The following is a 27,104-nucleotide window of genomic DNA, read 5'->3' as shown; positions in this document are numbered from 1 at the left end:
GAGTGATCCTCAGAGGGAAAGGGGCTGTATCAAAAGGGACAAAAGTCTGTACTGGAGAGTGGAATCAAGTTGGAAAAACAAAAGAGTTTAAAACTGGGAATGCTCCCCCAGGAAAGATGGAAAAGTCTCAAGTGGCAAGTGGTTGTGAGCTGCTGTTGAGGGTCTCAGCTGGAGTGCCAATCATGCTCATGCAGCAGCCACTCATCCATCCCAGCATGGGACAATGTCACCTGCTCCCCTTGGAGACTCCCAGGAACAGGTCCCAGCCCACAGCAAGATCAGATCCCCAGGGAGAAAACTCCAGCACCCCATAATCATCCCACAGCCCCTCAAACTTACTGACCTTCCTCCTCCCCATGCAGCCATCCCTCAGAGAAACACACCGTGCTGCTAACGCAACGCATGCTATTGAGAGGACACGAGCTGTTCCGCAAGACAGGTCTTTGGAGAAGGGGAGAAAGCCTCCCGGGCCCCTCTGTCCCACATGCAGGTGAGCTGCCAGTGTGCTCTGGGGAAGAACAACCACACAGAGCGAGACAAATACATCCATAGATGGAACTTCTCACCAGGCTCCATCCCTGCAGCTGCTGAACAACAAGGTGGAGGGTGTCAGAACCAGGTCCTCCCCAACCCCACAGCAGAGGACCTCAGTATTTTACTCTTACAATCACAGAACCAAGCAACCCAAAACAAGAAGTATCCTGCTGCACTTAGACTCCATCTTAATTCTCTGCTTTAGCAGGAAGAGGATGTCTGTGAATGAAACCAAGTGACTCCAAACCTGGCTTCAAACACAACCTGTGCCAAGGGTAAAGCTGCAGAGAAAGGGAATGAATGTGGCACTTCCCAAAGGACCTTTGTGCAATGAATATCAGCCAGGGGAAACAGCTTTCACTGTCTGAATAAAGTAAATGGGGAGTCCATTAGCATATTGCCAATCAACAGAAAAACTGGCCTCTGACAAAATTGTATTTTGTGAGCCAAGGTCTATATTTTGATTTTGGTTTCGCTTTTTTTCCTGGGAGATGGGGGGGAATGGTGTGTGGATTAGCTCTCTGTAAAACACCTGAGCTCTGAAATCTTTTGATTAATGTCTCTTCCAAAGGCACCTCCCACCAGAAGTTGGTTGCTTTGCTCACCTATTCTCCCTCAAATACTGAGCTTTGCAGAAGAGCTTCATCTCCCAGGATGGCACACAAGCAGACACAGGAATTTGGAGCCTTGTAGGAGATGCAGTCTCAGGAGCAAGAAGGTGATTTTTCAGATTGGTCTGAGCTGGCACCTGTGGTGCCTGACAGGACTTCCAGCTGGAAACCTCACGCACTCCAAATAATTTTGCACATCTGGTGACTTGTCACCATTGTCAGAACTGTTCCCATCCTCACAATGGTTTTGTTACAGTTTCATTTGTCTTCGTTCAATAAAGCCACACATTTAGAGAAGTGATTTAGATGTCAATTTTGGTAACATTCCATTCGGATATTTTTGCAGATGGAGTATTTTGGCTTTTCATCTCAAAATTACTTCCTAGAAGGAAATGCTTTACTTGCATAAAAAACATCAAGCAGTCAAAAAAGGAACATTTCTCCAAACTACCACAATGCTGTGCCTCAGTCTATCCAATATCAAAATGTGTGCAGATCTTTGTCTGATACTGTGATTTCCAGCAAAACAGACCATTCAGTTCCACCCTCTTGCCATGGCAAGTGTGAACAGAACCGTATATCTCCCAGTTCAGGGATCTTCTTTATAACCTCAGCTCAAGAGCATCTCTTCAGCTCCACTTGCAGACAGCGCTTCACCAAGCACGAGGCAGGATTCTGCTACGGGATGTACAAATTACGTGTGTCATCAAGATGTTGTTGGCCTTTTCCAGAAGTCTTTTCACTCATCTCTCTGAAATCCCAGAGTCTCCCCTCTCCAAGCAGGGCACAAAAGTCCCCTCGGTTCTCACACCTTTCACCCTGGGAGTCTTTTCCTAACAAGCTGTTAGGCAGGAGCATCTTTTTTTGGAGCTACGTGTTGTTCTGCAAGATAGCAAGAGGGAAGCTATTTTCTGATAGAAAGATAGTTTATCTCCCTTGACAGATTTCAAGGCAGTTTTAAAACTCCCAACAATATGTCGGCTTTGCCCCATTATAGCTCTGATGGCGAAGGAGCGATAAGACATGTCAGCGTTATTAACCTGAAAACCATGGCAGAATTCTTGAGATGTAACCCAGAGCCTATTAAAAATTCTCCTTGTAACCTGGGGGTCGCTAAAATAAAGTGCAGCATCTTAATGATGCCGGGGTGCAGAGCCACGGGCTGCGCTGACCGTGTCCCTACAACCCCAGCACTCGGCGAGCTCTCGGCTGCAGATGCGACACGCAAAGTCTCCATGCCCATGATAAGATAAATGATGCCAAACTCTCACCGGCTCTTCTCCATGCCTGACCCTTGGCAGGGGGCCAGTCCTCCGGCAGAGGCTTTCACACAAATCACACCTAAATGGTTCTTTTAATGGACTGGAAGTGAAGGCCATCCTTTTTCTAAGGCAGTGTTGCATGTATTTGAAGGGAGACTTTTTTTTTTCCTGCATCAAGAATTCACCCTTCCTGGGAACACAGGAGTTGTCTATTGAAGTAATTCTGATACTCAATCCTAATTTAACACAGCATTGCCTTTAAGAAGGCAGAGCAGATACTACCCAAGAGTGAGAGCAGCTGGTTTAGCAGGACAGTGCTTGGGAAGACACCCTGAGCATAAAGGACGGGATCTCTCCTGGATACACCGCCTCCCACGCTCTTTTGCTAGTGCCCAGAGCTAAATATACTACATCATTAAGAGCCTAGAAGTTAGGCTTGCGCAGTTCTAGAGTTCTTCTCCCATTCACAGAACCATGTCAAGAAGCTTCTGATTATTGGAGGTTACCAAGCAGGTGATTTTTCATAAAACACTAGTGTAATGATAGCTTGAGTTTCACATAATTTCATTAGCTGATTTTACTGAAACTAATGACAGGCTCACCAGGACAAGAAATAAATTCTCTTGCCTAAATGACAAATAACAAGAGCTGCGGTTTTACCAAACCACCTCTGACTACAAGGCGCTCATGGCATCTGATTTTAAAAACCAAGCACATCCTTTGTAACCAGAACAGAAGCAAAACGAAAGACCAGGTAAAACCGCAAGGTATGTGCAAGGTTGGAGACCACGATGAACATGATCACAACTGGTGGGAGAGGCAGAAACAATCTATTTGGAGATAGAAGAATCAATGATCTCACAAAAACAGTTACTGCTGCCTTCATTTGCTTAAGTAGGACAGAAAGCTCTGAAGGTTAATAATAGTACCTAGCTGCAAAAAGAGTTTCAAAAGAATTGGAAAACGGTTTTCAAAAATATGTAGCAGGTACATTGGGGTTTGCAGCATGTCACCTGGCTGTCCGCACACATATAAGACTTGATGAAGGTTTATTTTAATACTATGGAGTATTATTTTGACTCTGACATAAGCTTAAGCAATAGTCCAGGTTATCCTGAATTTCTACCCTTGAGGTTAATTGACAATTGTGACTGAGAATGTCTCTACTAATTGGTAAGCTTGATGAGACTTAAAATTGTTGGCACTGAGCCTCCATATTTGGACAAAAAAAAGAGTCTTCCCAGAATCATAACATACAATCAAGTTAAGTTAAATGACCTTTTTTGCACCATTTTGATTGCTATCCATTATAAGCTGAATTCGATTATTCATTTCTCATGTCCTTCGATGTGCCCAAGGTAAAAAACCATCATTATTTAGTTTTTTGTTACCTAGCCAACCACCATCTTTGCATTGTATTTCGTTAATAACATTAATGAGAAAAGAAATCTCAAGTCTGTTCCCAACTCTTAAGCAATCTGTACAGATTTGCACAGACAAGGCTGCTAAAAAGAGGAGAACGCCCTGGCCAGGGATTTCCAGCCCCAGTTGTGCCACGGTCGGGGTTGGGAGACATTTCACTGTTTGTTTTCACTTGCTCTGCTGTTTGCTCTTCCTGGCAGGTATCAGATTTTCTCCATGTTTGCATAACTCCGAGCACAAGCTGGCACGGATCTCAACTGAAGCTTTTGAGTTCCGATATCAACAAACTGCTAACAAATCCAGAATATGTTCAAAATCCACCCAGCTATCTTGTTTTGCATTAATATAGATTCGGTTAATGAAAAAAACGGAAAGTAAGCATAGATCTCGGGATGTTTCCTCTCTACATTATTCAGGCTAGCAATGCCATACTGTCTTGGCTGGGCTAAACATTTAATTACAGATTCATTTTCTTTTTGGTTTCCCTGATGACATTTAATCCTTTCAGCTGTTATAAATGACTCTGGAGCTGGGTGCTCTTTAACCAAAGCACAACTTTTTTCCATAACCTCTTTTTTATTGGAAGATTTGAGGATCCTGACTTTTTTTTTTAATCAAAGCTCCAGGTCAAATTGACTGGCTGGCATAAACAGACCTGACTGCATTGACAACTGTGGAGTTATGTTCATTGAATATGCTGCCTTCATTTTTTTGCCTCTAAGAAATCAAAAGAATTGCTCTTTTCTTGCCAAGCCCTTTTTTTATGCCCTTTTCTCCCAGCAAGCACATCAGATTTTCCCCACTCCTCTTCCCCTCCAACCCTTGCCCACCAGGACTGGCTTTTCTTTTCCCACGCTCTGCCATCTCCACTTGTGCAAAGTAGCAAAAGTAAATATTTCACTCCTTCCCTGCTTTTTCAGAGAGCAGCTGAAACCCAGCCAGCCCGTACAATTGGATTTTCCCCATCCGAGGATACAGACATCTATCATTTACTGACTCCTAGTTGTGCGGAGCTCGGTGCCGCGCTCCTTTATTCAGTCAGGCCACTGAATGGGAAACGACAACAGCGGCGTGATAAATTTTGGGCCCTTTCAAGATGCTGATTTGAATGTATATTCACAGTCACAATGCAGGCCCCCGTCTCTTTTCCACTTCTTGCTCCACGGTTTGGTTTGTGTCGCATTCAGATGCACAACACCATAGACAATATTGAGTGTCCGAATCTGAACCGTACTGGAATGAGTCTGGTCATGCTTAGACCCAGCCTAACAGCTACAGGGCCAACAGAAAGACTCACAGTGATTTCATTTAGTTTTGGATCAGGGTCCATGTGAGAAATGGCATCAGAATCCATCCCAAGGTATTTATTTGTGCCAGACTGCTGGGTGCAGAGCCCACACAACACAAACAAGCTCCCTCCAACCTACTTATTTCTCCCGCATCCTGGTAAATGCTCAGGGTTGATTTTGGCACCAATGACACGGGGACAGACCTCAGGCATCACACTCCCTGCTGTGCCGAGCACAAGATCTGCCCTCAAACACCAGCCCAGACAACAGAAACCCATGGAGACCAGGCCGTAAGGCAAGGGTAAGCTGCTGTCAGAGGATGTGGAGCCAAGCCACAACCAAACCCCACATCCTGGAGCGGGTCACAAATCAGATTTTACTTCACTGCATCTGCCCCATGGGTCAAGGGGCAGCAGAAAGGCTGCAGACCTGCCAATGGAAGAGCTGAACATCAACGCTTGGGCTGAGCAATGGATGCAAGGGCTTGCAAACTGCAAAGGCCCAGTGCAGGGAAAAGTCCTGCTCCCACTTTTGATCGCATCCCAGGAAGAACAACATTCAATAGGGACAAAGGTGTAAGCAGCAGGTTGTTCACCCCTTCACTCATGCCTGAGCCCTCAATGGCTTTATCTGATGTGCTTAGAGCTTATCTGAACCCTGTAAGAAAGGGTCACTCTGCCCAAAAGTACATGATACCAGTGGGACAGTCTCTCTGGGAAACCTTTGGAGTCCTCCCTCAATACCAAGCAACTGCTCAGAAAATCCCAAACATCTCATATTTCCTTTCAAGTGTGTCTGCTGTCCTCATACCCTTTTCACACTGTTCTGTTTCTGTTTATACCTCAGCTATTTGTGTCTAAGCAGCGTGGCAGTATTTGATTTTCCATACTGCTCAGAGGGACAATGGGCACCATCCAGGCTCTGAAGGAATCTATTCTGCAGAAATTCCTTACACGCTGTTCATACAATTGCTTGTCCATCTGACCATCGAATCCATCTAAGAACTTAAGTTTCCCCCAGACTGACAGAAGGTTCGGAGAATAAATACTGAGAAATCCTGGGGGGAAAAAAAGACGCTGGGAATGGGGAACAGAGCCAAATAAGTGCCTCGGCTGTCACATGAACTGAGAAATACAAACCACCGACCAACCTGCCACGGCAAATACCGACTCGTGACTGATAAAGGGCACAGAGGAAGGGGAGAGGAACACCAGGGCTGCGTGGGAAGAGCTAATATTGTGAAGGGAGAGGCAGAGGTCAGGAAAGCAGGATACAAATCCAGTGGCTCATTAGTTCTGCTGCTTATGGAAGAATTGCCTGGTATCACCTTCATTGCTGGTTGCTGAAACAGCAAGGTTGAGCTTAAAATGTCAAACATCTTTCTAAGACCCTACCAAAGGAAAAACAGCTTTTTAGCAAGCAACAAGGTAGCAGAACAGTTCAAAAAGACAAGAAGAACCTCCCTCCCCAACAGCTATGAAAATAAGCACGCTCAGAGACCAAAAGAACAATGTTTAGGACCTGGGCCTAATTCCACTGACACAAGTGAGAAAATGTTTAATACTCTCCAGTTACAACCTCAAGCCACCACTCCTGAGCGCCTCATGCAGAGCTGACAACAGAACAAGCCTGTTTCTGCCCCAGCAGCGGGTAGAACTTCATCTTGACACCAGAAGAGCCTATGCTGGATGCCTCAAGTTTTTCTGCAAATAATCCTTGCACATAATTTGGGTGGTGGCTCCATCAGTCTTACCCCTTCCCAATGATCCAGGTCGGCCCAGAGCAACAAGGTCCACTTGGCATATGCTTCATCCACACCAGTGGATCCAGAACCAGTAAAGTTAACTGGGAACCAAGTCACAAAACTCCTTTCATGCTCCCCAGCTTCCAAGAGGTCTCACTATACCCCAGATCACAGCACAGTCCATGTTGGCCACCTTCCTGCATTGACCACTCTCAGAAGGACAGTTACAAGACAAATCGTGTGGTGCTCCCAAAAGCTATTAAAACACACAGAAACACACTTGCAAAATTACTCAGGCTCCAAAGTCAGAGACGCCTAACAAGGAGCATGAGCTCTGAGGGACCAAAATTAAGTGATATAATAACATGATCAGGCAGCACGGCCTTCGTGAAGAGGTGACGTGATTAGAAAGGAACCAGCACAGCAACTCTCCAGGTCCCATCTCTCCATTTTCTGTAAATGTCTGGCACTCTCCCAATATGTCCTGCAAGGACAGCTTTTCTTCTTGTTTTTCTGCCAATCCTCCTCTCTTCTGTCATCTCCCTTTTCTCCCCTGGTACCAGGCACCCATTTTGACCCTCACCCACTGTCTTCTCTATGTCTCTCTGGGAGCTTTTTGGGCAATAAACACTTCTGGCTCTCCTCCTTTGGGAGAAGATGAGAAACCTCAGTGTGCTGACTTGGACAATATGCCCCTCTCTTTTAATGCTGATAAGGAACTATGAATGCAACCAGGACATCAAAATAATAGATATGCCTCGGAAAGGATTGCTCATAGCCAACAGGATAAGTGAAGCCATGGGGTCTGCTTTTGGACAAGCCCTTTGAGCACAGGGACTTCTGACAGGAACAGGCAGGGCAATAGCCCCATGAGGACTTCATGAAATTCCCATTTCTGCAGCAGCTCCAGGCTTCGATCCCATTTTTCAGTGCCACTTTTCAGGCTCTGGAAAATGGGAGTCCATGGCAGCAGAAATAGGATGGAGAGCATGGAGAGCCAAGGGGTGCAGACTGTTCCTCCGAATTCTAAGGAGAACAGCAACTCATGCAGCATCTCAGTGCATGCCCACAAAGCCACCATGCTCCAGGTTCCCGAGATGAGGAACAAAACCTTGTGCTAAAGTCAAACTGGAGGAGAGAAAAGGGAATGGAAGTGCAGTATCCTCTAAATCACAGAGAAGCAGAGCTTTTCGACTACTGAAAAGTTGGACTCAGCCTTCTCCTGGGTCTCTCCTGCCTCAATACCCATCCTCAATGTTACAAAGCAAGAGAAGTAAACTTTAGCCAAAATTTGGCAGAGCACAGGCAAGCGCTACGCCAGCATCTCATGCTGGCTCCATCAGTCCACATTCACACAACAAGGGACCAATTCCTGCTGCTCCGCTCTGGTACTCCCTCCAGCTCCGCTAGCACAATCCAATTTTGTTATTTTTTGCTAATCCTGGGTCTATCTTGAGCCAGGCCTGCTAAACACAGCAGAGCGCACTCCACACAGTCCAGTCTGGTATATGGGTGCACTGGTCAGGGAGCCCATGGGATCCGTTTGACTCGTAACCCGCCCACCACCCCATCAGAAAAGAGAAAGCAGTGACTCAACCAACCCCCACGTGTTTGTCAGGTCTTCCCTGTCACTTCCCTCTTGACATTTCCATAATCCTGCTGTGCCTGCAATTAAGAATTTAAACAAAACGCCTGCTGCTTCCCTCCTCCTTCATAACACAGAGTAACAAAACTCCGCAGGCACCAACTCCCGCTGAAATGAAATGATAAAAATGAGCATCCGAGGTCAGAGGCTTTTTCACAGCTGCCGAGGGATGAGCAAGATAAAAGGACAGGAGTGTCAGAATTTCCTCCTCAGGATGTGAAAGTGTAGCACGCAGCCCGATTACATATTTATTTATGGGGAGATACACTGATAGCTTCTGTCAAACCTCATTGCAGAGCTCAGAATCGCGCTAGTCCAACGGCGCTCAGCCCTGTGAATTGCAGCACTGGCTCCAGCAATGCCCATCCAGGCGGCAGTAGGCGGGTGTAAAGGTCAGATGAACCAGTGCTGGTGGAATCCAAGACACAGCAGAAGCCTCTCCTGCCTGCAGGGCTATTACACCTTCAGTTCAGAGACAGCCCAGCTTCCAGCAGCCTTTATTCTAATACCAATTATTTTCTACTGAGGCCAAATGCAGATATGGGAGGGGATGGAGGAGCAGGCTCAGAATTTTCACCCTGAAGTTCTTTCTATGGCTTCTACAAGAAAAGATAGTGTCCCACTATCTAGTCTGGGTCGTACAGACTAGGTACACTTGGGGAGGGTCTCCCCGCTACAGCAGCTTGTGAAGGGCTTATGGAGTGAAAAGGATGCTCAAGATCTGCCCAGCACCACCAACACATCAGCAACACTAATACGTACCAAACCCAGCCACAGTCCCAACATTCTACGCCACTCTTGAATATTAAGTGCAAGACAACTTGTCCTGCACGTGAACCAGATCTCATCTTGCGGAGATGAGGTTCTTCAGAGCACAGGTTAGTGCCAGGGTTGGGTTAATGCTTGGACCCGATCTTGAGGGTTTCTTACAACCAAAACAATTCTATGATTAATTGTTCTCCCAAAAATATACCACTCGCCTTTACAAGTGACCTAGACCTTGCTAAAACATTTCAATAGCCCTGACTGCTCCTTTCTTGCAACCATTAATATTCCTGGTGCTGCCCATTTGCCATCCTCTAATGGATGTCTGTAAAATTCCTCATCATCTCCCCTAGTTTTGACTGACCAATATAATTGTGCACATCTTGCCTACTTAATTCCATATTGATAAATGTCTTAACTTCAAATAATGAATAGGGAGAGCCAGCGACAATAATTGCTCGTTATTTTCCCATTATTTTTGCTTTGGTGATATGTAAATTAACCAAGGATCTTTGCAGTTCTCTATTTTGACAATTCAATGGCATTAGCCATTTCAGCAGTTGCTTTAACAACTCTAATTTGCTAGGTTTATTTCCAAGAAATTATGCCACTAGCAATTTGTCTATTTACTCACAATCCCTTTGGCATTCACTCCGCAAGTGTCTGCCTGTATGCCCCAAAACCAAAGCTCAGGACTTCCCCGGTTCCTGTCCTGTGATCCTTATTTCACAGAATGCGAAAGATTAATTTTTAAAAAAAATCCCCTAAAGAGACCAAGCAAAATCTTGGAAAAGGTTCTTTTGCTGAGGATTAATTTTGCTGTGAATCCCAGCAATGCTGCAGCTTTGAGGTCGCTCATCACACAAGTGTGAGGTGAAGATGGTAAAGAAACAGGAGAGACATCCTTAGGGGCTGGTGAAAGACACAGCAAAAAAGCAGATGGTCCAGTTTAACTCACCACCCTCCAACGCAGGAACCTTCTAAACCAAAAGATTTCATCCCCTGAAAAGCCAGAAACTTCTGGAAGTCCACATTGATATTGCTTTATGTTTTACATTAGGAACATTCAGTGTGCGGCAGAACAAACAGAAGTGTCTCAGGATGCATAAACAGTAATTAAAGTGTTGTGCTATCAGAGCGCTCAGACACAAGCCAGCATACCTTAATGCATCGCAAATCACACTGTTTCTGGCGCTAACACATATCGATCATTCTGCTCCAGCAGTTCCACCTGCACTCTGACCACAAACCTGCTTCTGCTGGAATTAGGGATGTCAAACATCCCTCAGCGCAGAGACAGACACGTCTCTCTGAACCTATTCACAACCCAACCAGGATCTTGCCATTGCCCTCAGCAGGGAGAGGAAAAAATAAAAAAGGAGTGTTATCAACCAGACATTTTGAACCAAGAGGTCACAAATCCAATCACTTTGCCCTACCCAAGAGCCACTAGACGAGAAGTCCAGGCAAACAATACATTTTTTAAGTTTGATTGATTTGCACATTGTGAAAGTTGGGGGTGAGAAGAAGAGAGCAAAGGGAAACCTATTCTGGCTTGACTACAATATCTGCTTCAACAAAATTGAAAAAGTCTTTTTGGAACGCTTCTGAACTTCTCAAAAAATAAAGTTAAAGAAAGGTCTGAAATGAAAAGTCAGCTCTACAGAAAAGCAGCAAAAAGAAAGAGTTTGGAAAATGTCAGCAGAAAGTACTTTTATTTTTCTCCTCAGGGGTTTTTGTTCTAAAACAATCTGGTCAAATCACTCAAGAGTTGTGATTAGCAAATCTTCATTTTGTGCTAAACCAAATAAAATGCTTTAAAATGTCTCCAAGGGCAGCTCATACGAGGCCTCAGCTCTGAACTGGTAGGAAATCAGTTTTCTTTAAGCACTTCAAATGCCAGTGCTGTGGTTTTGTAAAGAGCCACCCCTCCCTTGGCTGGGGGAAGGAGCAACAGGAGTGATGGAGATTCACAGCTTTTTCCTGTTTTCTCCCTTACTCCCATATGGAATATGGAAAATAGTTATTTTGTGAAACCTTCTTTAGTGTCACACCGACCCACGTGGCACAGGAGCAGCTACAGAGCAGCACTGCCCTTCGTTCACAAGTGCATCATTTTATGCACTACGCACCCTCTGGACCACCATCAACTTATAGGACACAAGAACTGGAATTTCTCTATGCTAATTATCACTAAGCAAACAGAATTTGTTGACTTTCTCCCCCTAACCACCATATAATCTTTACATTCACCATACACTTCATATCAAGAGGCTGCCAAACTAGTCCATGCATTTTCTGTAACTCTTGAGCACCTGATTTGCACATTAAACTGCTGTTTACACACAGCATGAGCTATAGCCACAACCTGCTGCATCACAAATGGTATTTCTACAAATTGTGCTAAAGGGCCAATTCTGTAACTGGTTGCACATGAGCAAGCAACAGAATCTCATCTTTGATGCATCCCATCTGAATACAATCAACAATAATTAGTGTATTAGCCCCAACATTGACCTGAGCACTTCAGATTTGCACCAGTTTTGGGCTCCAAGGGGTTGTCTGACAACAAGGTAGAAAGAACTACAAGAGGAAATGCCAGGGGAGGTTTAGATTGGATATTAGGGAAAATCTATTCACTGAAAGGGTTATCAAACATTGGAACAGGCTGCCCAGGGAAGTGGTGGAGTCACCAACCCTGGAGGGGTTTAAAAAAAAACGTGTAGATGTGGTACATAGGGAACAGTTTGGCAGTGTTAGGGTAACAGTTGGACTCGATGACCTTAAAGGTCCTTTCCAACCTAAATGGTTCTATGATTTTATAAAGTGACACGGATCCATAGGAGATACAGCCTCATTCCTTGGACTGGACATCACTAGCTGGAGCACACATGGTGGTTATATGTCCATCCCACCCCGAGATGAGCCAAAAAATTCATGCAACAAGCTACTCTAACCAAGCTCCCTCAGGTCTGACAGAAACAGCACACCTGTTACTATGAATCCAGCTCAAACCAGCTTCCAAAATCCAACATATCTATAAATAAGGCCCCCCCACCAGCAGTGCAACATCCCCAAAAAATGCAGGGGTGGTTCACTGATGGCACTGAATAATTTGAGAGCTGCAGTCAGCACAAAAAACGCACAGAAATGATCAAAGTGGCACTTGCAGTAAACTGCCGGGGTCACAGCATGGAGAGCATGGCCAGGTTGTGGGAAGCGATACCTTTCTCAGCCAGAAAGTTCACATACTAAGCACTCAAATCCCCAGAGCTCCAAGGTCTGTGTCTCTGCCTGGAATGATAATGCACAGAAATGACTTGCTGCCTTTTTGGTTACTCGTATCATGAAATAACAGCTCCCTGATATCATAGTAAAGCACAGAACGAACAGGAAAAAAAAATACACACCCAGAAGCACAAAAAGCCTGAAGCTGCCCAATAGAGGACTCAGACAAATCCAGCCAGACTAACCAATCGTTGCACATAAACGTGATTTTTTTTTTGTGTATGTCTGGTAGCACGCAATGCAGAAAGACTTTTCTCCCCTTCCTCCAACCATCCAAATTCCTCTTAAAGAGAAGAAAAGGGAAGGGAAAATGAAGAGCGTCCCCACATCTCAGTTGTTAGACGACAATCTCTGCACTCTCTGCTTACAGTTTTCTGTTTTACCACTGAGCTGGTTTTGTAAGGAGCTCAATTATGCACAGGAATCAGGGAAAGCTGCTGCAGCATTTCCAGCTGCTGCAGGGAAAGATTGTTGCTGCCACCTGCAGTCATCCCTCTGGAGACAAATTGCTACCGAAAACACCTGGGGCAAGTGGGTGGGATGCCAAGGGCTAAACAGGTGTTATTTCTGGAAAAAAAAAAGGGGGGGGAGGGGATTTTACAGGTTTCCAGGTAGCCAGGATCCTGCTGGTCCCATGGCACAGGCCACCTTTTGATGCTAAATGACATAAAATGCTTTGCCAGCTCAACAAGACCCTCCAAGCTGATGCAAATCCAAGTAAATATGTTATTTATAAATGGGTCATGACACTCATTGACAAGAATAACAAGATAACAGAGATCACATGTGTGGAAGGCATATCGGCTTTGTTCTGATACCACCCAAAAGTAAACCCCAAAGCCTCAGTCTGTGAATCTAACAGATCCAACAGCCTGTGTGCAAGGGTATTTTTTCAGTAGGGAACATCAGGATAACATCTAGGTTTGTGTAAAGCGGGTGATTTGATTCTGAGGTGAGGCGTGCAGTTAATACTCGAGCACAAGTTGGCTATATGGCAATCCTCCCAAAGCCAGAGGTAAAATAAAGCACCTACTTCTCTATTGAAATAGAACTTTATCTCCAAAGACTCTAGATGCCCACATCCTATGGAGGCACAATGCCAGAATATGGAAAATAGTTACTCTGTGAAACCTTACCTAATGCCATTTCACTACTAAAATCAGCAGTCCAGACAAAGAAACATTTCCACCTAAAAAAAAAATCCACACCACTAAAACCACCCTCACCATCTATTAAGAGCCTGCAGACACACACACAGCACCATAAGCCTCAGATCTCCACAAGCTCAAAACAAACTCGCAGGAAAACTGGAAAGAGGAAAGAAAAAGCCATCTACAGGTGAATTGTCCCTCAAACCCCATCCTAACCTGAGAAAATAAGACTGCAACAGACTTCCCTGGCCATGAGACAAGGGCTGCTGTGTCAAAAAAAAAAAGTGGTAACAAAGGCTATTTGCTAATTAACATGACTAATGGTAATTTGAAACATCTGTAAAATCCCCCCAGGATTCTCTATGTAAATCAATCTCCAATTTAAGGGGGAATGAAACCTATACCAGATTATTACGCATCAGAAAGCCACTAACAAGAGTTAAAAAGGGGGAAACAACCCCTAGCTCTACACACAAAATAAAAGGAGTGCTAAAGCACTGGGTTCATCTTCCAGCATTACTTTGCTGCTAAATGTCTGACAATTTTAATAGAAATCCATCACCAAAATAAAATTTGAGAGTCAGAACCTGAGAATCTAAGCATAAAAATATACTGCAAAGGAACATCTAAAATCCATATCTAAAATTAGTTGTTTGAGAAAGGGAGATATAATACTGCTGTAATCCCTCCTTCCTGCACTATTTGATTTTGTCCTCCAACCTCACTTACGGCTAGAAGCATATTTTTTTTCTGTAAGTTACATTGGAGCTTAAAAGGAAGGATTCTCCTCCATGTTCTGCCATTATGATGACAGGTTTCCACCATTTAACACAAGTCTACTGTTATCTGCTCACAGAATCACAGAATGTTAGGGATTGGAAGGGACCTCAAAAGATCATCTAGTCTAATCCCCACATCATCACCCAAAAATGGAAAGATGGAAGAAAAGATAACTTGAGCCCCAGACTCTTTCACCATCCATCCCAAGGCCTTGAAATCTTTCTTCATTTCCCTCAGGCTACAGGATGCAGCTTCCTCCCCATCTGTCTGTAAGATCAGCAGCGGGTAGTAGTCTGTTGGGTGCACCAGGTTGGGGAGCGCCCTGGTGATATCCTTGATCCGGGCTCCAAGTAGGCTACAAACTTCCCTATGATGAGGGTCAACTCTGCATATCGGGCCCTCTGTCCCTCTCAGAAGGGAATTGCCTACTACAATTACCCTTCTCTTTTATCAGAGGCAGTCTTGAGGCATGGAGTCAATCGCCTCTTCCTATGTCACCTTGTAGGCGGCCCTTGCACCACATCCCCACCTACCTCTTCTTCAATATCCAGGACCTCAAACTTACTACAGAGGGCCACCTGGAGAAGCAAAGCAGGTAGGGAGGGGGGGTTGCCCGTGATGCCTAACTGGAACTTGCTTCCAACCCTCCTCAGCTTTTTGATCCCCTACCTCTGCCCAACAGCAACAGGGCAGGGGCTGTCTCGGGTCTTCCCCGAGGGGGCAAGGGGTCCATCACCTTTTGGGGGGTTCCCCCTTGGGGCCTTTCTGCCTGGCACACCAGGGAGTTACTCCACCAGTCGATCTCCTTTTCACACCCCCTGATGGACCTCAGGGCCTCAATCTCCTCCTTAAGTTTCACAACCATGCCGAGCAGATCTCACACCTGCTCACACCTCGCGCAGGCGGAATGCCGGCCTCCCTCACCTGGCAGCAGCAGGCTCTGGCACACCAGACACCTGAACATCCACGGTTCGAGGCAGTTGCTCCGCCTGAGTCGACACAGTCTTCTTGAGGCAAGCTCTCTGTCTGGAGGAGACCACGGCCGGCAGCAGCCTGAGTCACTAGCAGTAGGTGAGAAGGCCTAACAAGCGAGGAGTGCCCACCTCTGCGCCCTACTACACGAGCTGCCCCACCCGCTGCCGCAGCACAGCGTGGGTGACACCCACCCGCCTCACAAGCTGGGTGCCTCCCCCAGCGCTTGGCGGGCAGCGCTGCCCTCCCTGAGGCCTTTTCAAGGCGAGGGGCGGGGGTGTGATCACCGTCACCGCGGTAACGCCCCCGCCACGTCCGCCGCTCTCGCAAGGGCTGCCGGGAGCTTCCGGTGCCGAAACCGAAACCCGTCCCCACGCTCCTCCTTCCCCCGGGGTCGCCCTGATGGTTCCGGCCGAGCTGGTTCTGCTCAGGCAGAAGCAAAAGCATCCGGGTTTGTTGCCCAGTTCCCACAAATCTAATTTATGTACAAGTTGTTCAGCCCAGCTCTGCAAATGTGAAAAAAGAAATGCGTTTAGCAATTTCAGTAATTTATTTCTGCATAAAACAGCCCAGTGATACCCATCTCTTTTTAAGAGATGTCTTATCCCCTTCCTAATACAGAGGAAAGATGCAAAGAAGTTGTCTTCAAACCTTCCACGCTCCTCATGCATGAAAATAAATCCATATGAAAGAGGAGCTCATCCTTTGAATGTTAACGTATTGCAGCATCAATTGATATTTATCACGCAGCGAATTAGAAGTTAGCAACCATTTATAGCACAATTCCAGTAAACATTAGTGCCTTTCCCAGCATATATACCCACCCACACAATTAATCAGAAGAAAAAAATAAAACAAACTCTTCCTAAATAAATGCAAGTTTCTTCATCGAGGCGTCTTTGTTTTACCAATCTCCGCGCAGTGTGTTTTATAAAGACTGGTCTCCCCACCCAAAAAGGGCTCAGAGACACCAGTGGAAAGACCTTCCCTTGCTCCTTATGGGTAAATAGTGATGTTCCTCCTGCTTCTTGTGGTCTCCAGGGGCTGTTTTGGCTGGATGGGCCCCAAACACCCCTGTAAAATTGGAGGTGAAGGAAGAACATGCCTGGACAGGGATGCTCCCCAAGGTCCCTGGTCACCACCTGACGAGGTGCCCAGGTGGCTGTGATCACCTGTGGGGAGCACACAGGCTTGGAGAGACCCACCATCAGCAACATGGAGCACCCAAGCACAAAAAACCCCTACATTTTCCTTTAAAAACACAAAGCACAGTCACATTGGAACACCTCAGCTGATTCAGCAGCGTCTGCCCAGCCCCGCCAGCAGCAAAACCAGCTCTTGGTTGGTGAAACAGCAGAACCACAGCTCCCATCAAAGCAACAGGCCGAGCCCAGTTTCACAGAATCACAGAATGTCAGGGACTGGAAGGGACCTCGCAAGCTCATCCAGTGCAATCCCCCCGCCGGAGCAGGAACACCCAGATGAGGTTACACAGGAAGGTGTCCAGGCGGGTTGGAATGTCTGCAGAGAAGGAGACTCCACAACCTCCCTGGGCAGCCTGGGCCAGGCTCTGGCACCCTCACTGGGAAGAAGTTTCTTCTCATCTTTAAGTGGAACCTCCTGTGTTCCAGTTTGCACCCATTGCCCCTTGTCCTATCACTGGTTGTCACCCAGAAGAGCCTGGCTCCATCCTCCTGACACTCCCCCTTTCCATATTGATCCCCATGAATGAGGTCACCCCTCAGTCTCCTCTTTTCCAAGCTAAAGAGACCCAGCTCGCTCAGTTTGGCGGCTGGTTTTACCCACAGAGCACGAAGAAAACCCTAATATAGGTGTGAACGTCCTACTTCACCTCAACGGGGCACTAACTCAAAGGCAGGAAAACACGAACAGACCCCAACAAACCCCCAAAGCAGGGCCCTCCCAGCGCCACAGGCACCCCCCACAGGGCCCCCTGGAGCTGGGCACACGCAGACACCCACCCGGAGGAACCCCAAGCTTGGCTTCCCCACGCAGACGTGGTCTGAGGGGTCTCCCGTGGCCTCCACGCCGCCGCCATCTCCACGTGTCTCATGGCTCCTCACCCGCGGCCGCCATTACGCCCAACACATGTGCGGGGGGCGGGACAGGGCGTGAGGCTCTTTGTCGTGAAAAACCTCACAAAAGCAGCCTTTCTCGGGATAATGGGTCCATTGGGTTTATAATTAAGAGATGGTAGGTCAAGGGGGAGATGGATAAATCATAGAATCAAAGTTGGAAGAGACCCTCAGGATCATTGAGTCCAACCATAACCCAACTCTAGCACTAACCCATGTCCCTGAGAATCTCATCTAAATGCCTTTTAAACCCCTCCAGGGATGGTGACTCCACCGCCGCCCTGGGCAGCCTGTTCCAACGCATAAAGTGTGATGGGAGCGGCTGAGGGAGCTGGGGGTTCAGCTGGAGAACAGGAGCTGAGGGGAGACCTTCTGATCTCTGACCTGCCTGAAAGGAGCTTGGAGCCAGGGGGGGTCGGGCTCTGCTCCCCAGGAACAAGCGCCAGGACCAGAGGAAACGGCCTCAAGTTGCGCCAGGGGAGGTTGAGGTTGGATCTGGGGAACAATTTCTTCCCCAAAGGGCTGTGGGGCCTTGGAACAGGCTGCCCAGGGCGGTGGTGGAGTCACCATCCCTGGAGGGGTTGGACAGAGGGGGATGAGGTTTTCAGGGACATGGGGCAGTGCCAGGGCTGGGGGAACGGTTGGACTCAATGATCCTGAGGGTCTTTTCCAACCAAAGTGATTCTATGATTCTAAGAGAAAGGAAAGCACAAGGCTTTGACCTGAAAGGAGACCCAAGGGAGATGGGTACAGATCAGAGTCAGAACCCAAATGGGCTCCATGCTTGGTGTGAGGACCTTGCCCATCTCCAGGGGATCGGTGCTGGGCAGGCAACGACGTAGATACTGTCCTGGACTGGGAAAACCACAGCCCTGCCCTGTGGAACGTGTGAACCAACACCTGGTGCTTGCTCTTCACTTCCATTCTTCTTGGGAAAAAGAATTTCCAGGATTTTCTTTTTTTTGCCCATTCACATATCCTGTATGTTGTTATTGTTTGGGTTAAGGGTTGTCATGAGAACATGCAGCCTACATTAATTTAATGGAATTATCATGTGTGGATGGGGACCCTCACCAGATGTTGGCTCGCTAAGTCATTTCTTCACCATCGAGCCCTGAGCAGATATTTCCATAGGGGTGCTGGCTGGTGAGTCGTGGCTTCCATGCTCAGCTCGGGCAGGCACAACTCTTCCCAGAATTAATAAACCAGGATATTCCTCTCTAAACTGCTTTTCTGATGAAAAAAAAAGCATTAGCATTGCCCTGAAAGGCTGTCTGGAACATGATGTCTAATTGCTCCACACACACTTGAACAACTCTTTGGTGCTGGGCAGCCCCGGAGCTTCTGAGCAAATTTGGGGCTTTCATTTGTTTCTGGGTGAAATCCCTGTAAAAGCCATTTTATCTGTTCTTACCCCAGCGGTCACAGAGCAAGGTGTGAGGATCAGGCAACCCACGCAAGCCTTTGGTGACTTGGTTTCCATGTCATCTTTTTCTTTATTTACTGGGTGTTTTTAGTCGGAGAGACTAAAGCAAGAATCCAGAAGAAAAAGACAGTTGTTTTTTTTTTTATATCCTCTGGTGACAAATACAAACTTTGTGGTTACAGCTAAGTACACAGACTCTAGGAGAGAGGAAAATCTGTTGCTGCCATTTCTACCGCTTCCCAGGGATGGGAAACCAAAACAACAAGGTTAGGGTGGCATCAGAAACCGGGCAGGAGAAAGAAAAGAAAACCAGATACAGTAGCCCAGGGTCTCTTAGGCTTAAGCCACTGAGTGTTAGTTATAGATAAGGCCCTTCAAAGACTTTGTTTTATTCCTTAAAAAACAAGCTGGCTGGAGCCAGCGCTGTGAAAGCTCCTTCCCAAGGCCAATATTGCCTGTCCAGATGATCCCGTAAATCCGCTGAGGTCCAGCTTTTCGTTTGGCCTCCCCAGCAGACCTGACCTTGCAGGAATATTTTCTTGGCATGAACTGCAGAGAAAACTATGAAAAGAAGTTATTAAACACTTTCAAAGGAGATGAGCGCAGAAGAGTTTTCTGTTTCTCGCTCTCTACTCGGTGATAAAGAGACAACAAATTGCCAGAATTTCATAAAACCACATTTGTTAATGATCTAGAAATGCAAAGCCTGGCAACAGATATATGCTATTCTTTTGAAGGAGGTTCTGGTGGCTTCTGCAAAAGAAAACATAGAAACCTCATGCAAATAATATGCTAAATAATTAAAAGAGATGTTTTCTGATTCCTTCGTATTATGGATGAGGGTGGAAGACAACAAGGGGATTAACAAAGGAAGGAAGATAAAGTGGAGAAAACATTCTTATATTTCCAGTAAAAATGATGAGTTAACTACAAGGAGATTTTAAAAAAAAAAGAAAAAAAGAAGTTTGGTGCTTGGCCCTGACAATTATTCCTAAATTTGGAGGCAGAAGACACAAACTAGAGCTATCTGTGCCAGGCAGGTTGCCCATCAGGGTCACAGAAAAGCAATAGCTCTCTTGTCTTTCTCTTTCGCTCAATGTCCTCGGTCCCTTTCTTGGTCCCAAAGGTAGACAGATATGTTTCCCCCCAAATTTTTAAGACAGAAGTGTGAATGGTCTCAGCAGCTGGTGCCTTTTCAGGAGGTTGACACCTCTAAAAGCTCTAAACTCTCTAAAAGCAAGTGCGGAGGAAATCCAGGAGCTGAGGTGTACATCTGCCCTGAGAGATGAACACAAAATGCAATTACATCATCCCAAGAGAAGCGCTTCGTAGAGATTTTCCACCTCTCCTTAATTTAACTCGGGCTCTTTTCCTTGCAAGTGATAAGAGAAGTGGAATGTGAGTCCACCCACGGGTTTTAAAGCCTTTTGATATATCAACACCCAAAGCAAAGGTCCCGGGATGCAACCCCGGTTGGATCCACTGCTCACGTCGGTCCCCTTAGGCCACCCATGTCCTCTAAAATCAGCCTACAAACGCTTCGGGCTGCTGACAAACCTCAGGCTTTGCCTAAGTGCATACAGGTATAACTGAAATTTGGGGCTCAGTGTCTCAGTCAATGCACAGTTTCAGTCCAAATAACTTACGCAGCTGTCACCAGACCCAGTGAAAACCCACCTAGAGGAGCTTCAAGGGGATGGAGAACGACCATTAGGGCCTCATGTGCATCAGTGCAAAGTATTTCCTGTCGGTTTACCGAGATTCCTAAGATTTTTAGGGAATTTTTAGTTCAAATAGCTACAAATCGGTGGAATCACCACCCCTGGAGGGGTTGAGCAGATGCGGAGATGAGGTTCTCAGGGACATGGGGTAGTGCCAGGAGTGAGGGAACGCTTGGACTCAATGAGCTTGAGGGTCTTTTCCAACCAAACTCATTCTATTATATTCCCATTTGAAAGCTGGGACTGCAATCCCAGGTGTGCTGAAGCCCAAGACCAGACTCTGGCTTACTGCCCTAGCCAGTTTACATCCCTTGCCTGTGGGTAGGAAGTGTGATTAAAGTGTGTCCAAATTTGGAATTACTTTATCTGTGGAAATCTAGATTCCAAAATTGGGGTCACCCAATTTGGGATTTCAAAGGCAAGTCTCCATTTTTCCTTCACCAAGAAAAATATTCTGACATTCTTTTCCTTTGACCTTCTTGAAATGTTTTAATAAGACTGAAACAATCCATATTAACTGAGATTGAAATGTTTCATTTCCACACTACTGCTCCAATTCCTGCATGAGACGGTATGAATAGAGCACAGCAATTTTACAAATGGTTTCAATAATGTCCCACTAAAGTGTGCCAAAAATCAATTTCTGAACAGAGGACGCTTTTCTTGAGAAAATATCCCTGCTGCTGTAATGCCAGGTTGTCTCGAGAGGGTGAGTTCAGAGGACACCCTACAAACCTCAGCGCTCCAGCAGCACTTGGAGAGTAGGAGAGTGGGAATGAGCACCCCGAGTTTTCCTTTGTTTTTGCATCGCGGGCACAGCAGCGTCTTCATCCTCCGTGGCAACTCCTGTCACTACAACGGGAGTAATGAAAATAATATTAACAATGGGTTTTGGTCCCTCTGAGTTCAAATTCGTGCCTTGGCAGGGCAGGATTTTCATGCACCTTTGGATATCTGGGAGGTACAAGGCGTGCAGGCTCCTTTAGGAGACACACCGATGGGGCTGGGAAGAGCAAAGACATTTGGGGCACCCAGTTTTCCAGCTCAGAAATCCTCCAGCCAACTTGAACAGGGTGACAGCCTCCGAACAGGTTCCCTTCCCACTTAAACACCAGCTTTTCACCAGGAATATTAATATTTCCAGCATAACTGAACATTGACAGTGGGCAGTATGTGACCAGCGACCGCCCAGATACGATAGAGTGTTTAAGGCTTTCGTGCATGGCTGTTATTGATAATACTTAGGTAAATGTGTGCAGGTAGGAAGATTTAGCCCTTTTGTCTTGTCTGCTCGTTGCCAAAAGGGGATCAGGCTATTTTCTATCCCCTTTTTCATAAATCACAGCATTTGGGCTGGATATGTCTCCCAGAGACCAATGTGCACAGAGAGCTGCGCCGCCCTCTGCACAGGGAGAGGATTTTCACATTGCTGCTTGCCAGGTGCATTTTTTCCTCCTTTAAATCTTTATTTCTGTCTGTACCTTTCTCTCTTCTCCTTCTCTGCATGAAAATCTTCCTGCCACCTCCTGGAAGAGTCTGCAATTGCTGCAGCGCCTCTGCAAAAGGGAAATATTTCTGTTCTTTTCACAGAAAGTGCTAAATATCAGTGCTTTCCCCTACTCATTGTTTTCCCTTCAAGGAAAAGACAATACGAGAATTCAACTAAAGCACAGGAAATTAGTGAGACTGAATAAGATAAGTAACCGGCTTTGTGCCTGTGTTCAGTCGGCAATACAAATTTTGGATGGATATTATTTGTGTTACAAAATGAAGTCTGTATTAGGTGTTATGCAAACACAGTAAATTACCTCTGTCTCCAAAAACCTAAAAATCAGAATAGAAATAAATGGTCCTAATTTGGTAAACTGCCAATAAATTTTGAAGCTAAAAGGTAACAAACTAGTTTTGGCGATCAGATAAATACTGGAATGTGATTTCAGCAGGTTAACTGCTCTCATTTGAGATAAATACATTTAACATCGACTTTGCTTCAGCTGAAATTTTACCTGGGGTGATTCCCTCCGTCTTGGATGCTTACGTTGCCCATGAGCATCATTTTAGCTCACCCAGACTCCCATATCTCTCCAGTCAGTTTTATTTACCAGCTTTGGACAGCAAATTCCTAAGCCATGCTGTCTAAATACAAAACTGCCTTGTAGGTCATAGACAGAGGAAGTGCTGAGGTCAGGGAGTGATGCTGGATAACAACACAATTCACCTGGATTTTTATGACAATTATTATGTCAAAGCTCTGTAGAACCTCTCATGTATTTATCACAAGTCGATTCTCCACGGACGGGAGGATATATAAATCTTGCAGCAAATCTGAGGAATCCTTTGAAATTTCAATATTTAGTGTACAGGGGCCAATTTCATCCATCCTGAGCCCAGATCTTCAGCTGGCAGAGTTGCTGCCCTATCTCCAGCTCGCTCCTCCTCCGCAGCTTCCATCGATACCCAAAAAATGGTGTTAGTGAGTAACAAATGTCTTCAATTTCTTTTGCACTCAGAGGGGTTTTACGTTTCATTGATTTCAAGGTTGGCATTTCTCTATTAAATCCTTTTGCCGGTTGGAACTCCCCTATCTTTAAGCAGCTCCTTTGAATACTTTGCAGGTTTCTTTCCTGCCTAAATGATGATTCTTTTTTTTTTTTTTTTTTTTTTTTCAAAATCAGCTTCCCAGTCCATGCCACACAGTTTGCATTGCTCCCAGAGAATATTGGCCATCTAGAATAGGAAACAGAGAACTAACGAAACCTCATTTTCTCTGGGTTTGGGTCCTTCCCTGCTAGACCTTTCAATCCAGCTGCACTTCTGCCCCACCACTGATTCCCCAGCATTTCCCTCTGTTTCTCACGTCTCACTGGAGATTTTTATGCCCGGTGCAAAAACGGGTGAATGCATGAAAAGCCATTAATATTTTCTCCAGGGCTGCTTGTTCTTGCCAGGAGCTGCATTGTGCCCCTTTCACATTTGGCTGAATTCAACCTTTCCGAATGGTCCCAACACCTTACGTCCACTGGAGACCACGTTGAATTCCTCCAGTTCTCCCTATTTCTGTACGGTCTCATGTCAAAGTGAGTTTTTACATATCAATTCTGAGGCGGCTTGTACTGAAAATGATCATCGAGTGCCCTTTTTGGGGGAGCACAGCGTTTCCAGGGATGTCTCTGGGAGATGGCAGCAGGACTCCTGCTCTGCAGGTCCAGCTCACACCGATGTTCCTGGGTCAATAAACTACATGGTGAGCACTGCAGCTTCAGCTGCTTGGAGCCGATGTCTTCAAACACCAGGGGACACTGCAAGACTGAGCAGTGACCAGGCCAGACGTGGCCTGGACAGCATCTGCTGCTCCGTATCCTCCAGAAACACCTGCAATGGCCAGCAAACCCCCTGCGCTTCGCTCCTCCGGGCTTGGCAATGTCACTTCACAGTGTCTCCGTGGGGTGGGGGACCAGAAGAGCAGGGTGCGAGGGGACATTTTGCCAATCTCGAAGGGTGACATCCTGCAGAGTGGGCCCTGTGAAGAAGAAAGAGGGGTGATAGCTGTGTTGCGCATCCGAGGAGGACTGTGCCATGCCTCGGAGTAATCTCTCAGCCCTCGCCTTGTGCATCTCGGCCGGGGGAGGACACAGAAGCTGCCCAAGCAGGCGCTGGTGTGGTGGGGTGAGAAGGAGGTGGGAGGCACCCGGGGACTGGTGTGGGTGAAGCTGGAGGGGTCTGGTGGCAAGATCTGGAGCAGCACACTGCAAGGGGAGCAGCGGGCCTGAGCTCGGCTTGACCTCCCTGTCAATGCCAAAAGCATCTCATCACCGCATCGCTCATGAACACGGCCATCTGTTTTCTCTCCAAACACCTTGTAAGGATCAAGTGTGGGCTAAAAGTGACGGAAATGCTCAGCTGCTCGGAGCAGAGCTCGCGCTTTCCCTGTGAGACGGATCAGATGGCTTTTCAGCCCAGCGCCTTGCTGTGTCAGCCCTTCCGAGGATCCCCCCGTGAAGGATATCAAAATAACTCCCGTCTCTCCCCTTTGCATGGCCCTTACGTTCTGATCTTTAATTACGCAAGCCTCATTTGCCTTACGGGAGCCCTGCTCGGAGATCGACACCACAGGACGTGTTTCATCTCATGGTGCCGCACTCACAGTGGGCCGGAAAGCAGCTGTCGTCACCCACCCGAGCCGGCCCAGAAAGGACGTGACAGCGCTCACCAGCGGGTTGGACAACACGGGAACGCGGGGAGACGACGGAACCCAAGTCAACAAGGCTCAGATTAAGCTGAAAGAAAAGCGCGTGCTTAAGTGTTCTGCTGAATCGGGGTCTACGAGCCCCTCGCAGGGAGCAGCCGGGTGTCACTTAATGGGACGATGGCGCATCAGCCGAGCTGGCAAGGGTGATGGTGCCGGGTGGGATGAAGGCATCTCCACGGGGTGGGGAGGCCCAGGGCTTGTGAGGATGCCAGAGCTGGCAAAGCAAGTCGCGGCCACGCACCCAGCCTGCTGGGCTCTGCAAACGCCCCCTCCCATACAGTAAATCCCCCCCGCCACGATTAAAAACAGAGCTGTTTGCTTTCCTGAGATTGATTGCACATTTAATCAGTCGCCGTTCGTATATACAGTATCACTGAAAGGGAGAGATAATAAAGAAATCATTCATTTAAAGGAGTAACTGCATTGCAGATCAATTTCTTCAAAACCTTCATGTGCACAGAAATCCTATGGGATGAATATTTCATAAGGGGAATAACACTGTTAAATTAATAAAAACCCTGCATGCCTAGTTATGAACTACAATGATTGCTGAAGTTGTTATAAAAAAAAATATAATCCTGTTCATACTTTGTACATCAATTTATGACAGAGTCATAGCTGGACCCTGGGGGAAATGGAGAAGAAAAAGGGACCCTTTTGATGTGAGGCATTTTCAGTAAGTAATAAGAGTTGCATGGACACGACTGCTCTCCGAGGACAGGCAGCCGCACTGGCAAGGTGAAGCTGGTTTCTCAAGTGGGAGGATGGACATGCTGAAATTAATTATGCTGAATATTTCCTTCTGCCTGGCTCAGGCTGCAGGTGAGTGACCTGAAGAGCTGGAGTGACCTCAAGTGTTGGATGAGATGGATAAGTGATGTCTCCTTCACCCACCTCCAAACCCTCCTGGGTATCTTGAGTCCCAGGACCACATCTTAAGCTTTCCAGGGGAAAATAAACTTCCACTGGATAATTTCCAGCCCGCTCTGCCACTAGATCCATCCTTTCCGTCTTTACAAAAGTTCATTCTTCTCGCTGTCAGCACTTCTGCTGGACCCAGCCAGGTCCTCGCAGGCTTGGTGGCAACTTCACCGGGGCTGCTCTCCCACAAAAACTTAAAAGGAGCTCATCAGCTTTTACCAGCAAAAGACAGAGAAGGCTCAAAACCACCATATTGATCTTCCCCTTTGAAATTTTTCTACATAGTGCCGAATAAAAATAGAACAAAAGTATGTATCAACGTTTTCTACTTGTAGCTGATTTGTCTACTCGGCATTATTTTCTTCGGCAGGGAAGAGGGTGAGGCGCACAAAGGGGACAGAGGCATGGGACAAATAAGTAAGAATGTAAAATTGGGTGTTTTGATTTTTTTTTAATGTTAACTAGATAATGTATTCATAATCTTCCTTGCTTACGACAAAAAAATGAGTGCTTGCCTTTTGAAGCCCTCATCTGGCAGAGAGAGATAGCAGATTTCTAAGAGCATTTTTTATGCTCCTTTGATGACTGTGAGGGGAAAAAAAATATTCAGAGAGCCGAAATGACATTTTTCTATAAATTTCACACAGCTCTGCAGGCATGTAGGCATGGAGGCATTCATTAAGATTAGTTGGAATTACTTAAGCACCGTGAATTTTCTCCATCAAGTTGGTAACTGGAACGCTGCGGATTAGTTATTGATCAGCTGCCATTAATACTTGGGGCTCTTTCCATGCCTGTTGTTGGGCTTTTTGTTGATTCTTCCCCCCTCTCTTGTGCGAGCGGAGTCTGTGAAATTCACAAATTAAACAGGCGCTCTTCAGTCTCTCCTTTGTTTTGGGGAACAAAAAAAAAAATCAGAACAGAAGAAATAGCGCCTTTGTTAGTGCAAATCTTTATCTGCTTCACCTCGCTGCTTCCCCCCTCTGCTCCCTATCGCGGAGTGTCGCACCCCAAATTTTGGGTGGCTTTCAGAGCCGGTGCTGCAGCCCTTTGCAACAGTGCCTCGGGGTGCATGCAATGGGGTTTCGGCACACGGGTCCTGGCTTCAGTCCAGTCTAGGCTCATTGCTGGTTACTTGATTTAGCCGAGGTTGAGAACATCTTTTGAACCGCTCGGGACCTTCCAAGATCTCAGTTCCCCCATCCAGCTTGCCAGGCCTTTTGCTTTT

This window comes from Caloenas nicobarica, chromosome 8, assembly GCF_036013445.1.
Source record: "Caloenas nicobarica isolate bCalNic1 chromosome 8, bCalNic1.hap1, whole genome shotgun sequence".
In the NCBI taxonomy this organism is placed as follows: Eukaryota; Metazoa; Chordata; class Aves; order Columbiformes; family Columbidae; genus Caloenas; species Caloenas nicobarica.
Note: the sequence above shows the minus strand (reverse complement) of the source record.